Here is a 13,006-nt window from a genome sequence, read left to right as displayed (position 1 = left end):
AGTAGTAGTCCCAAAAGCTCTCTGCTACCTCAACTGCACCCACCAACTACTGTGAATTACAACTGAAATTATCCAGGAGACACCAATGAACTAAATGGTGTACGCAGTAACTAAAATACATTAACGTAAGAGGGAAATGAGTCGATTATTGGTCTAATTCACAGCAAGTATTCCTATATATAAAAAGACTCGCTATGGACAAACAACACATTCACCAGAGCTTCTCGGAGATCAACTGGATTCTCTGGAATCTGCAGAGCGTGTGCCATGAGGACAGCCATGTCTTTTCTTAAGGTAAGAGTTTCACTGTTGCATGCAGTTTCCTGTGCCAGATCACTTAAAGAGCTATCCACTTAGTCCTATGTATTGCAGAAGTTATCAAAAGCATAATTTGATGTCACTGATATGCTGTCAGGTTTACGAACTGTTCTTCTTTCTAATCTCAAACAGAACTTTTATTTTTCTCCCCTCCTCTCTCAAAGGCAATGATCCTTGTTCCATAGGCACCAGACACCTGCTAGTGCCTCACCTAACTGTCTATGCTCGCATGAGAAATAGACAATGAGTGTTAGCGACTAATTGACTATGGGGCATCAGCCAAGCCTTATTCTGCCCTCACCAAATGTCCACATGTAGACTTTGTAGCAGGTCTCACTGGATATTGATCAGGAATGGAAATCCTGGATGATACTTCCCCCTCTAGACAAGGAGCACTGAGGTCACCTGCAGCACCTCTACTGCTGTCTCAACTAAGATCAGCTAACGCACCAAGCTGTAGCCCCGGCATTTTTAAACTTTCTGTTTCATATCATCCTACTTGGGCACACTCAAAAGGTTTTCATTGTGGAAAAAGTCCACAGGAGGCAAGAAATTATAAATGCAAAATTTCTCTTCCAAGTGAAGCTATTTGCACAACTCCTCCTCACACTGATCCTGTCACAGAGACTACTCACATTTTCCTATTGCCTTTCTTACTATTTTTCAAAGCTTTGATCACAATTTTCCCCCCTTTATTGTTATTATCTCTACTAGTTTGAGATGCTTGTTTAAAAAAATGATTTATTTTTGAAAATGTATTTAGATGGGTCAGTCCACGTACACTTTACCCAAAATCCCTATGTTTGTCCTATAAAGTGGTTAAAACAGCCTTAATTGTTAACAGTTTAAAATGAAATAATCTGGTTACTGCCTGATATTTGAGTCAGGAATAAATGAATTTTGGACAACTTCTTCTGTGTTCTCTCAGATGAGAAGTTTAGAATGCAGCCAGGACTGCTGCCTAGATCAGTATGATTCTATACCAAGGAAAGGAGCATTGCTTGATTCAGTTCTAGGAAATGAAGTGGAACAAATAACTGTTGCAAGTGTAGAACAATTAGGAAACAGTGACTGCAACATAGTTAGGTTCAAAATAAGAACAGAAAATAATGTTGCAGAGTCAAAGATAAGGGTGCTGGACTGCAAATGGGTGAAGTTCAGTGAGATAAGATGGGTTCTGTCCCAAGTTAACTGGACGGAAAAGTTAGCAAACAGGTTGACAGATCAGCAGTGGGAAATCTTCAAATATGGGATGGATAGAGCACAAACTAAATATATTACCAAAGGCAGAAAGGGAGAGCTTCAAAGGTAAGAGTTCTGTGAATAAAGAGAAAAATTAAAACTAAACTGATTCTTAAAAAAATACATGATAAAGTTAGAACTAATAATACTAAAGATAGTCATGAAAAATATAGAGGGTGTAGTGGGGAGGTGAAAAGAGAAATTAGAAGGGCTAAAAGGGAATGTAAAAAAAAGGCCAGCAGTTAATATAAAAGTGCTTAGTATTTCCTTTTATAAGCATATAAAAAGTAAAATAGCTAAAGAGATGATAGGACACTTGGGCATGAAAGAATGAGGGGATAGGAACATAGGAACAGCAGTAGGCCATTCAGCCCTTTATGCCTGTTCTGCCATTCAACAACATCATGGCTGATCTGTATTTTAACTCCATCCACCCGCCTTGGCTCCATATCCCTTAATACCCTTGGCTAGCAAAAATCTATCGATCTCAGATTTAACATTGTTAATTGAGCTAGCATCTATTGCTTTTTGTGGGAGAGAGCTCCACATTTTTACCACCCTTTGCGTGAAGAAGTGTTTCCTAACTTCTCTCCTGATTGACGTGGCTTTGATTTTAAGCTTATGTCCCCTGGGACGAAGGAATGAGTTTAATTGCAGGGGAATTCCGTTGTGGCAGAGATACCAAATAAATTGTGATGATGAATGTGGGTGTACTCAAGGATGATGTGGAACAATTGTCAGATTACTGTAGAAAAGGAATTAGTTCTAAACAAAAAATTAGATTATTGGCCCTAATGGCACCCACACTGGCTGTTGAAAGAAGTCAGATTGGAGTCAGAGAGGAGATTGCACAGCCTTGGGCCATAATTTTTCAATCCTCCTTAAATATGCAAATTGTGCCATGGAACTGTAGATTAGCCAATGCAACATCTTTGTTCAAGAGGGAGAGAAGGATAAGCTGAGTAAGAGTAATTATAGAGTAGATAGTCTAACATCAGTTACGATCATAATTCAAGATAAAATTAACAAGCATTTGGGAATGTATGGACTCATCAAGGACAGCCAGCAAGGATTTCTTAAAGGCAAGCTGTGTTTGTTTGGCAAATTTAAGAGAATTTTGAAGAAATGACCAAGTGGATAAAGGGAATGCAGTAGATGTAGTGCATATGATTTTTTAGAATGCGTTTGATCAGATGTCTCACATGAAGGTTGTTAGGAAAATTCAGGCATATGGTATAAGAGAGAACAAAGCAGCATAGATAGAAAGTTGGTTGATAGACAAGAATCAAAGAGTTAGGGTAAATAGGTACTCCTCTGAGTGGAGATGGACGGGAAGTGATATACCTCAGGGGTCAGTGCTGAGTCTGTGTTTGTTCCTGGTATATATAGATGATTTGAACTTGGATATAGGGAGCAAAATCTTGAAATTTGTTGATGACACAAAAGTTGGGGGTTTGGCAAAGTGAGGAGAACTGTACAAGACTTCAGGAAGACATACAACTTAGCAGAATGGGCAGACAGGTGGCAGATGAAATTTCATGTGGATTAGTAGAGGTAATACACAGACCACAGTGCAGTTGCTTTCAACACATAGGGGTCGATTTTAGCACCCGCAATCGGGTGCGTTCCTGGTGGGGGGGGCTCCGAAAATCGGGGATTCCCGGGGCGGGGCGGGAGCCCGGCTCCAACCCGCCCACTTCCGGGTTTCCCACAGATGCGCTGACATGCACGCGCAGCCTCTGCATGTGGGACTCCCGCCGGCAATTAAAGCCGGCGGGGTGCCACTTAAGGTATTTATTTTGGTATTTCAGGTCGTTTACAGACCTGATTAACGAGATATTTTTAGGAGGGTTGGGATTTTACATACAACTGGGACTGTTTCCCGTACTGGGGGAAACACTCCCAGTTCAAATGTACGTGTTGCAGCTGTCAGCCTGTGGCAGCTGCAAAGGTCCATTTGACAGGTGTGGGGGCGGAGGAAGACCCTCACTCATTGCAGGAGGCCACTCTGTCACTTTGGACAAAGTTTGGCCTCCACCACCCTCCTCCTAACAACAAAATTCACCAACTTGCACACTTACCCCGGTGTCCAGACACATGTACCTACTTTGCGGACCCCCTCAGATGTACATCTTCCGGATGGGGGCCGCCGTAGCTGCAGTAATGACCTCCTCGGAGGGCAAACAGCATCACCAGCCTCGTCAGCCACGCCGTCCACCTCTGACATGTGGAGCTCCACAACACAGTGCTAAGACACATCCACCTGCACAGCAGGAGGGAGGGCAACCGCAGAGAGAGATGTGTCGCAGAGGGCACTACCCTCGCCACAGGGTCTACAGACTGAGGCTCAGCTTCCTGGACCTCTCTGAGCAGCAGTGCACACGGAGGCTCAGAGCCACTCGACATGTAGTCGTGGACATCTGCAGCCTCCTTCATGCCGAGCTGCTCTTGGCTGGCCCAAGCACCATCTTCTTACCTGTCGCTGTCAAAGTCACCACTGCCCTCAACAACTTCTCCTCCGCATCCTTCCAGGGTGCCACCGGGGACATCGCCGACGTCTCTCAGTCGTCTGCACAAAAGAGCCCTGCAAATACACCTACGCCCACTCTGCAGTGACACAATGGGTGGCATCAGTTGTGGGTCTTCATTGTGATCCTCAGGAAAGGGCATTATTGCACAAACCACACAAGATTCGCAAAGACGTGGCAGTAGTGGTGCCAATATAATATGTAATATGAGTTGGTCAGAAATTAAATATAAGTAAAAACCATGACAAACCCTCAAACACCCTTGTGCATCCCCTTCATGCTCATGACACGTTTGCCTTACGCTGCCTACTGCACATATGTGATGCATGCCCTGTGGCTACAGCACATGTAGTGGCAGGTTGAGTGAGGCTGACTGTGAAAGAGATGCTACCGGGACTTGATCGTTTGACTTATAGGGAGAGGTTAGACAGACTGGGACTTTTTTCCCTGGAGAGTAGGAGGTTAAGGGGTGATCTTATAGAAGTCTATAAAATAATGAGGGGCATAGATAAGGTAGATAGTCAAAATCTTTTCCCAAAGGTAGGGGAGTCTATAACGAGGGGGCATAGATTTAAGGTGAGAGGGGAGAGATACAAAAGGGTCCAGAGGGGCAATTTTTTCACTCAAAGGGTGGTGAGTGTCTGGAACGAGCTGCCAGAGGCAGTAGTAGAGGCGGGTACAATTTTGTCTTTTAAAAAGCATTTGGACAGTTACATGGGTAAGATGGGTATAGAGGGATATGGGCCAAGTGCAGGCAACTGGGACTAGCTTAGTGGTATAAACTGGGCGACATGGACATGTTGGGCCGAAGGGCCTGTTTCCATGTTGTAACTTCTATGATTCTATGATATGCACGAGAGGGTGAGTATGAGATAGAGCCATGAGATTGTATGAGGATGGGGTTGAGTGGCGGGATGAGTACTGGCGAGGTGATTAAGTGCAGGTAAGATGAGGATGAGGTTTGAGTGGGTGTGAGGGGGTGATGTGACAGAGTAGTGTTGGCAGTGCAGAAGGAGATGTGGGGTGGGGGCTGTGATGTGGCAGACGGAGTGTAGGGGAATGAGTAAGTGTACTCACTTTGGCTGACCTACTTAGGTCATTGCAGCGCCTCCTGCACTGTTATGCAGGTGGGCGACATGTTGGTGGTGCAGGTGACCTCCTCTGCCACCTCGAGCCAGGCCTTCTTGGTGGCAGAGGCAGGCCGCTTCCTCCCGCCCGCCGGGGGTAGATCTCTGTCCTCCCCCTCCTCCTCACCCCATCCAATGATACCTGGAGTGAGGCATCATTAAACCTGGGAGCAGCCTTCCCCCTGGGCTGCTCCATGCTGTAATTTTTCCTATTTCTTGCAGCATCAGTCAGTGGAGGACTGCCCCTTTAAATAGGGCTCCTCCAGCTGACAGACCTTACTGCGCATGCGCAGTCCGCCCGCCACGCAGCTCAGCAGCGGGGAACCCGGAACAACAGGTAAGTGGATCCAATTAGCCTGCGATTTTGTTCAGGGCAGACTGATTTCACCGGGCGCGTTACCCATGCGCCCAATCGCCCCCCCCCCACCCTGCCACCCTGGTAATATCGGGCCCATAGTGTCACTAGATTGTCTTGGAGGATGAGGGCAATCAAAGGCTTTTTTGCTCCAAGACTAATTATCTCCTCAAACCCATTCCCCCACCAGCACCAATGTCAAATGCAATGACCTCATGTATTTCTTCCTACCAAAGAATGATACCATCTGGAGAGCTGGAGAGCCTCTGCCCTGTATTTCCTCCCACATCCTTCAATTCTCTCACTTCCTTCCCCTTGCCCCACAATGAGTGGCAGAGCCTTCAGCCTCCTCAGCCATACTATCTGGAAATCCCACCCCCTCTTGACTTCCCTCTCCTCAAATCTCCTCAAAATCCATCTTTTTAATAAATCTTTCAGTCCTAACTCTCCCTGCATGGCTCAGCATCTCTTCCTTTATTCCCGTCCCTCCACCCACCTTTTGTAAAGCACCTTGGGACAATTTTTATGTTAAAGTCCACCATAAATGCAAGTGACATCGTGTTGCATCGAGTCTACAGCACAGATAGCAGCCATTCGGCCCAACTGGTCTATGCACCATACGAGCCTCCTCCCTCCCTATTTCATCTAACCCTATCAGCATACCCTTCCATTTCTTTCTTGTATGCTTATCTAACTTCTCCTAAATACATCTATGCTATTTGCCTCAACTACTCCTTGTGGTAGCGCATTCCACATTCTTACCACTCTTTAGGTAAAGAAGTTTCTCTTGAATTTCCTATTGGATTTATTAGTGACTATCTTATATTTATGACCTCTAGTTTTGAATTCCCCCACAAGTGCAAACATTTTCTCTACGTCTACCCTGTCAAACCCTTTCATTATCTTAAAGACCTCTATCAGGTCACCCCTCAGCCTTCTCTTTTCTAGAGAAAACAGCCTTAGCCTGTTTAGCCTTTCCTGATAAGTGTACCCTCTCAGTTCTGGTATCATCTTTGTGAATCTTTTTTGCACCTTCTCCAATGTCTCTATACCCTTTTTATAATATGGAGACCAGAACTGTGCACAGTACTCCAAGTGTGGTCTAACCAGATTCTATACAAGTTTAACATAACTTCACTGCTTTTCAATTCTATCCCTCTACAAATGAATCCCAGTGCTTGGTTTGCCTTTTTTATGGCCTTATTATAGCCTGCGTTGCTACTTTGAGTGATTTGTGTATCTTTACCCCAAGATCCCTTTGCTCCTCTACCCTATTTAGACTCTCATTATCTAACAACAACTTGCATTTATATAGCACCTCTAACTGAGTAAAACATCCCAAGGCGCTTCACAGGACCAATCAAACAAAATTTAAGGAGCTTTTAGGACAGGTGACCAAAAGTTTGGTCAAAGAGGTAGGTTTTAAGGAGCGTCATAAAGGAGGAGAGAGAGGCAGAGAGGTTTAGGGTGGGAATTCCAGAGCTTAGGACCTAGGCAGCTGAAGGCACGGTGAAGTGTGGAGCGATTAAAATCAGGGATGCACAAGATGCCAGAATTGGAAGAGCACAGAGATCTCGGAGGACTGTAGGGCTAGAGGACGTTACAGAAATAGGGTGGGGCGAGGCCATGGAGGGATTTGAAAACAAGGATGAGAATTTTAAAATCGAAGCATTGCCAGACCGGGAGCCAATGTAGGTCAGCAAGCATAGGAGTGATGGGTGAACGGGACTTGGTGCGAGTTAGGATGCGGGCAGCAAAGTTTTGGACGAGCTCATGTTTATGGAGGGTGGAAGATGGGAGGCCGGCAATGAAAGCATTAGAATAGTCAAGTCTAGAGGTAACAAAGGCATGGATGAGGGTTTCAGTAGCAGATGAGCTGAGGCAGGGGCAGAGACGGGCAATATTTTGGAGGGAGAAGAAGGCGGTCTTGATGATAGAGCAGATATGTGGTCTCCTTATTTTTCCTGCCAAAATGCACCACCTCACAATTATCTACATTGAAACTCATTTGCCAATTACATGCCCATTAACGTCTTCTTGCATTTTGAAGCGTTCTTCCTTTGTATTAACTACACCTCCCACTTTGGTGTCATCCGCAAATTTTGAAATTGTACTTCCAATTTCCGAGTCCAAATCGTTAATGTAAGTTGTGATCAACAGTGGTTCCAGCACCTATCCCTGTGGAACACCACTTCCCACCTTTTGCCAGTAGCTACCCTTAATCCCTGTTTTCTGTTTTGTAGCCAGCTTGCTATCCAATCTGCTACCTGACCTAACTCCACATGCTCTAACATTAGTCATGAGTCTACAATGTGGTACCTTATCGAAGGCCTTTTGAAAATCAAAATATATTACATCTACTGCATTACCCTTGTCTACTCTTTCAAAGGATTCAATAAGGTTGGTCAAGCATGACTTTCCCTTCTGAAATCCGTGCTGACTATTCTTAATTACATCTTTGAGTAAAGATTCCATTATCTTTCCTACCACCGCATTAAGCTAACGGGTGTATAGTTCCCTGGACTTGTTTTAGCTCCCTTTTTAAATATAGGAATAATAGTCACTGTCCACAATCCTCTGGCACTATTCCCTTTACTGGTGAATTTTTATATATAAATGTAATATTGCCTTTGCTATCTCCTCCTAACTTCTTTTAATATGCGCTGATGCAATCCATACAGACCAGGGGTTTTATCCTCTCTAAGCTTGATTAGTTTTTTTTTTTTTTTTTATTCGTTCACTGGATGTGGGCGTCGCTGGCAAGGCCGGCATTTATTGCCCATCCCTAATTGCCCTCGAGAAGGTGGTGGTGAGCCGCCTTCTTGAACCGCTGCAGTCCGTGTGGTGACGGTTCTCCCACAGTGCTGTTAGGAAGGGAGTTCCAGGATTTTGACCCAGCGACAATGAAGGAACGGCGATATATTTCCAAGTCGGGATGGTGTGTGACTTGGAGGGGAACGTGCAGGTGATGTTGTTCCCATGCGCCTGCTGCCCTTGTCCTTCTAGGTGGTAGAGGTCGCGGGTTTGGGAGGTGCTGTCGAAGAAGCCTTGGCGAGTTGCTGCAGTGCATCCTGTGGATGGTGCACACTGCAGCCACAGTGCGCCGGTGGTGAAGGGAGTGAATGTTTAGGGTGGTGGATGGGGTGCCAATCAAGCGGGCTGCTTTATCTTGGATGGTGTCAAGCTTCTTGAGTGTTGTTGGAGCTGCACTCATCCAGGCAAGTGGAGAGTATTCCATCACACTCCTGACTTGTGCCTTGTAGATGTTGGAAAGGCTTTGGGGAGTCAGGGAGTTAGTTTATCAATTATCTCCCCCCGTTCTATCTTAAATGTCTTTATATCTTTTTTGATTTCTTCTTCTAATGTCATGCCCACCTTGTTAGTCTCCCTGGTAAATACTGAGGAAAAGTAATTAAGCAATATTTCTGCCATTTTACTGTCGTTACCTGTGAGTTTATCTTGTGCATCCCTTAGTGGCCCTATCCCTATTCTGATTTTTCTTTTGTTATTTATGTATCTGTAGAATTCTTTACTATTTCTTTTTATGTTCCTTGATAATTTAATTTCGTGGTTCCTCTTTGTTTTTTTGAGATCTTCCTAACCTTTTCATATTCCCTTTTGTCATCCTCTCATTTATTGTCTATGTACTTGAGTATGCCTTTTTCTTCAGTTTCAATTTTACTCTTATCTCTTTATTCATCCATGGTGTTTCATTATTGACTTGTTTGTCATTGTTTTTTTTAAAGAGGAATACATTTCTCCTGAACTCTATCGATCACCGTTTTAAATATTTCCCCACTGCTGTTCTATCTTTTTGTCTGTCAAAGATTTTTTTCCAGTTTACCTTCCCAAGTTGGTGTTGATAAAGACACTGTTTAAATGGTTGTTGTGTATTCAATACAGCCCAGACAACCTGTGGCCTAGCTTCCATTCACCTGTTGCCTGTGGCAGGCATGCTGCTCCACATCTCTGGGATGCCATTCAGGGCTGCAATGCATTGCTGCTCCCTCTCCTTAGGAGGCAGGGCTATCCCAGCTTTCAAATGGCAAGGCAAAAGGGTACTATTAAAATTATTGGGCCTTTATCTTTAATGAAACTAATGTTTCTGGAATTACCAGGCCTCTGCTCAGCAACTAACCAGGGCGACTTGTTTGAAATCAGCTCAGTATGTAGGAACTGTAGGCACAGACCCATGTCTCTCACTGCATGTGGCAGTGGTTTGGAATATTCCAGAGTGATTCTCAAGCAAGACCCTGCCTGGGATTGTGACACTCAACAAAAAAATTACTAAAAGTGTGTGTAGATCCCTCACCCCCACCTCCCCACAAACTCCCTCTCCAGTGGTAATACTCCTGTCTGGGATGGTACTTATATGGGTTTCGTTCTTATCAAGGTGAAGGGTGTGGGAAGTGGAAAACTTTCCACATCAGTGTCCCAGTGTCCGGATTATACACTCCCAGGTCAGGTATAGCATAGTCAGATGCAGAGTAAACTACCTCAAAAATGTTTCTTAACCTCACCTCAAAAGAGCATTAGTTTTACTTCAATGTTCCCAAAGAATATGATAAAAATACACCGTTAAATAGGGTGTAAGGACTATAAAGGCTGTTACTACAATAACAGGGAGATGAAAAAATAAACGAACAAACTTGAGGTCTTCAATTAGAACAACGTGGTATTTTTTGACATCATACAATCACAATACCCACAGAAACCTACAAATCACATGCATCATGATTCACCAAAAGGACATTGATGAACACTACAGCACAGGTAAGTTGGCACCAGTGAATTCATGTAACATCAGGCACCACTTAATCAACAAATTCATAGAGCAGCAAGCACTCAGCAAATTAATAAATTAAGACCGAAATGGACACTAAGAAACTGATTCAGCACCAGTAAATTAAATGGTGCAACGGGCACCAGACACTTGAATAATGCTTCCATGTCTGGGAAGGCTCTTCCAGCACCCCTCACACTCAAGCAGCATACAAGAAAAATCCTGTTGGCTGGTAGACAATTTATCTCTTGCCTTTAACCCTCACCCAATCTCTTTTCTACCAAAACCTTTCTTGCCTTTCCCTGTTTGATCAATACTATGGTCAGTGTCCTTCCGAACAATCCTCTCTTGTTCCTCCTAATTCCAAATACACCAACCTACATGTTCTTCCTTCTCATTACATCTTTAATGTGTTGACATTAAGATGCATCACGCACATTGTAATTCATTCCTTCCCAGAACCTTAAAATTGAGGAATGTCTCACCTCGCTCAATCGGTCTTTCCAAAGAAAACTGGAAGTTTACAGCAAAAGTTGGCCGTACCGTCCATATGTCCATGCTGGCCCTTTGTTAGGCCATTCCAAAATTAATCCCCTGCCTTGATCTTTCCCCATAGTCCTGTCAATTCTTAAAAGATGCAATGTTCTCTACCTTAATTACTCCGTGGCAAAGTATTCCGTACTGGAACAACTCTCTGCCTCAAGAAATCTCTCCTTACTTCTCCCCTCACCCTTAGTGACAATTTTAAATTGATGGCCTCTAGTCATTGACTCTCCACAGAAAATATTCTTCCACTATTCACCCCATCAAAACCCTTCATAAATTTAAAAAACCTATATCCAATCTCCTGTTAGCCTTCTCTGCTCTGATGGAAATTGTCCTTGTATCTTACATCTCTTCTCATAACATCCTTCAACATCGTTTTCATATATGGTATCATCCTGGTGAATCTAAACTGTACATTCTATATGGCATTAATGCCCTTTTTATAATGGGGTGCCCAGAATTTTACACACTACTTGAAATGTGGCCTAACCATTTCCTTATACAAATTTGTTACCTCTTTGCTCTTATACAAAATACCCCCATTTATATTAAGACCCAAAATGCTACTGGCCTTTTTATGGGTTTATTTAGCTGCACCTCACCCCCCCCCCAGGTCCCCTTGTTTCTTCAAACCATGCAGCAACTTTCCTTTGAGTTTAAATGCCCATTCCTTGTTTTCCATTCCAAAATGCAGCAACTCCACATTATACTGCATCTGCCACCTGTTTGCCTGATCTGCTAACCTGTCTATCTCAACCATTTTCATTATTTTAAAATCCAAGCTCAGGATCACCTAATTATTTAATTTACCTTGCTGGTTATTCTTTCCAACATTGGATGAACATTCAACATTAGTGTCCTGCAGGAAGGACCTTGGCCTTTGGTTCCTTAATTTAAAAGATACATTTTAATCCTTTCCATTGCGTTAATTGTCCCTAAGAAACTGGTCCATCATCATCTTAAGCGAAAATAGGAACAGGAATAGGCCATTCGGCCCATCAAGCCTGCTCTGCCATTCAATATGATCATGGCTGATCCTCTATCTCAATACCATATTGTTGGCCTTCATTGCAAGAGGATTTGAGTACAGGAGCAAGGATGTCTTACTGCAGTTATACAGGGCCTAGGTGAGACCACACCTGGAGTATTGTGTGCAGTTTTGGTCTCCTTACCTAAGAAAGGATATACTTGCCATAGAGGGAGTGCAGCGAAGGTTCACCAGACTGATCCCTGGGATGGCAGGACTGTCATATGAGGAGAGATTGGGTCGACTCGGCCTGTATTCGCTCGAGTTTAGAAGAATGAGAGGGGGTCTTATTGACACATATAAAATTCTGACAGGACTAGACAGACTGGATGCAAGAAGGATGTTTCCCCTGGCTGGGGGGTCCAGAACGAGGGGTCACAGTCTCAGGATACGGGGCAGGACATTTAGGACTGAGATGACGAGAAATTTCTTCACTCAGAGGGTGGTGAACCTGTGAAATTCTCTACCACAGAAGGCTGTGGAGGCCAAGTCACTGAATATATTTAAGAAGGAGCTAGATAGATTTCTAGACACAAAAGGCATCAAAGGGTATGAGGAGACAGCGGGAATATGGTATTGAGATAGAAGATCAGCCCTGATCATATTGAATAGATGTAAGGAATCTTACAACACCAGGTTATAGTCCAACAATTTTATTTTAAAATCACAAGCTTTCGGAGATTATCCCCTTCATCAGGTGAGTGTCACTCACCTGATGAAGGGGATAATCTCCGAAAGCTTGTGATTTTAAAATAAAATTGTTGGACTATAACCTGGTGTTGTAAGATTCCTTACATTTGTCCACCCCAGTCCATCACCGGCATCTCCACATCATATTGAATAGAACATTGTGGGTTCAAGCCCCACTCCAGGACATAAACTAGACTGTCACTTCAGCGCAGTAACTGAGGGAGTGCTGCACTGTCAGCCGTGCCCACTTCCAGCTGAGACATTAAATTGTGAGCCACAAACAGGGCCGTTCCAGCATCGAAACACTGTTAGAAGGAGCTGGGATCTACTTGTTCAGTTGGACGTAATAGATCCCATGTCGCTATTCAATGAAGAGCAGGGGAGTTCGCC

General features: G+C 43.9%; 1 protein-coding gene across 1 annotated transcript in view; it reads right to left on the bottom strand.

Moving 5' to 3' along the window:
* top3b (DNA topoisomerase III beta) overlaps positions 1–13,006 on the bottom strand; it is an 82,246-nt gene that overhangs the window by 68,724 nt on the left and 516 nt on the right. The gene's annotated exons all lie outside the window — the stretch shown is intronic.

The sequence above is a fragment of the Heptranchias perlo genome, chromosome 25, assembly GCF_035084215.1.
Source record: "Heptranchias perlo isolate sHepPer1 chromosome 25, sHepPer1.hap1, whole genome shotgun sequence".
Classification (NCBI taxonomy): domain Eukaryota; kingdom Metazoa; phylum Chordata; class Chondrichthyes; order Hexanchiformes; family Hexanchidae; genus Heptranchias; species Heptranchias perlo.
This window is presented reverse-complemented; position numbering and strand designations above follow the sequence as displayed.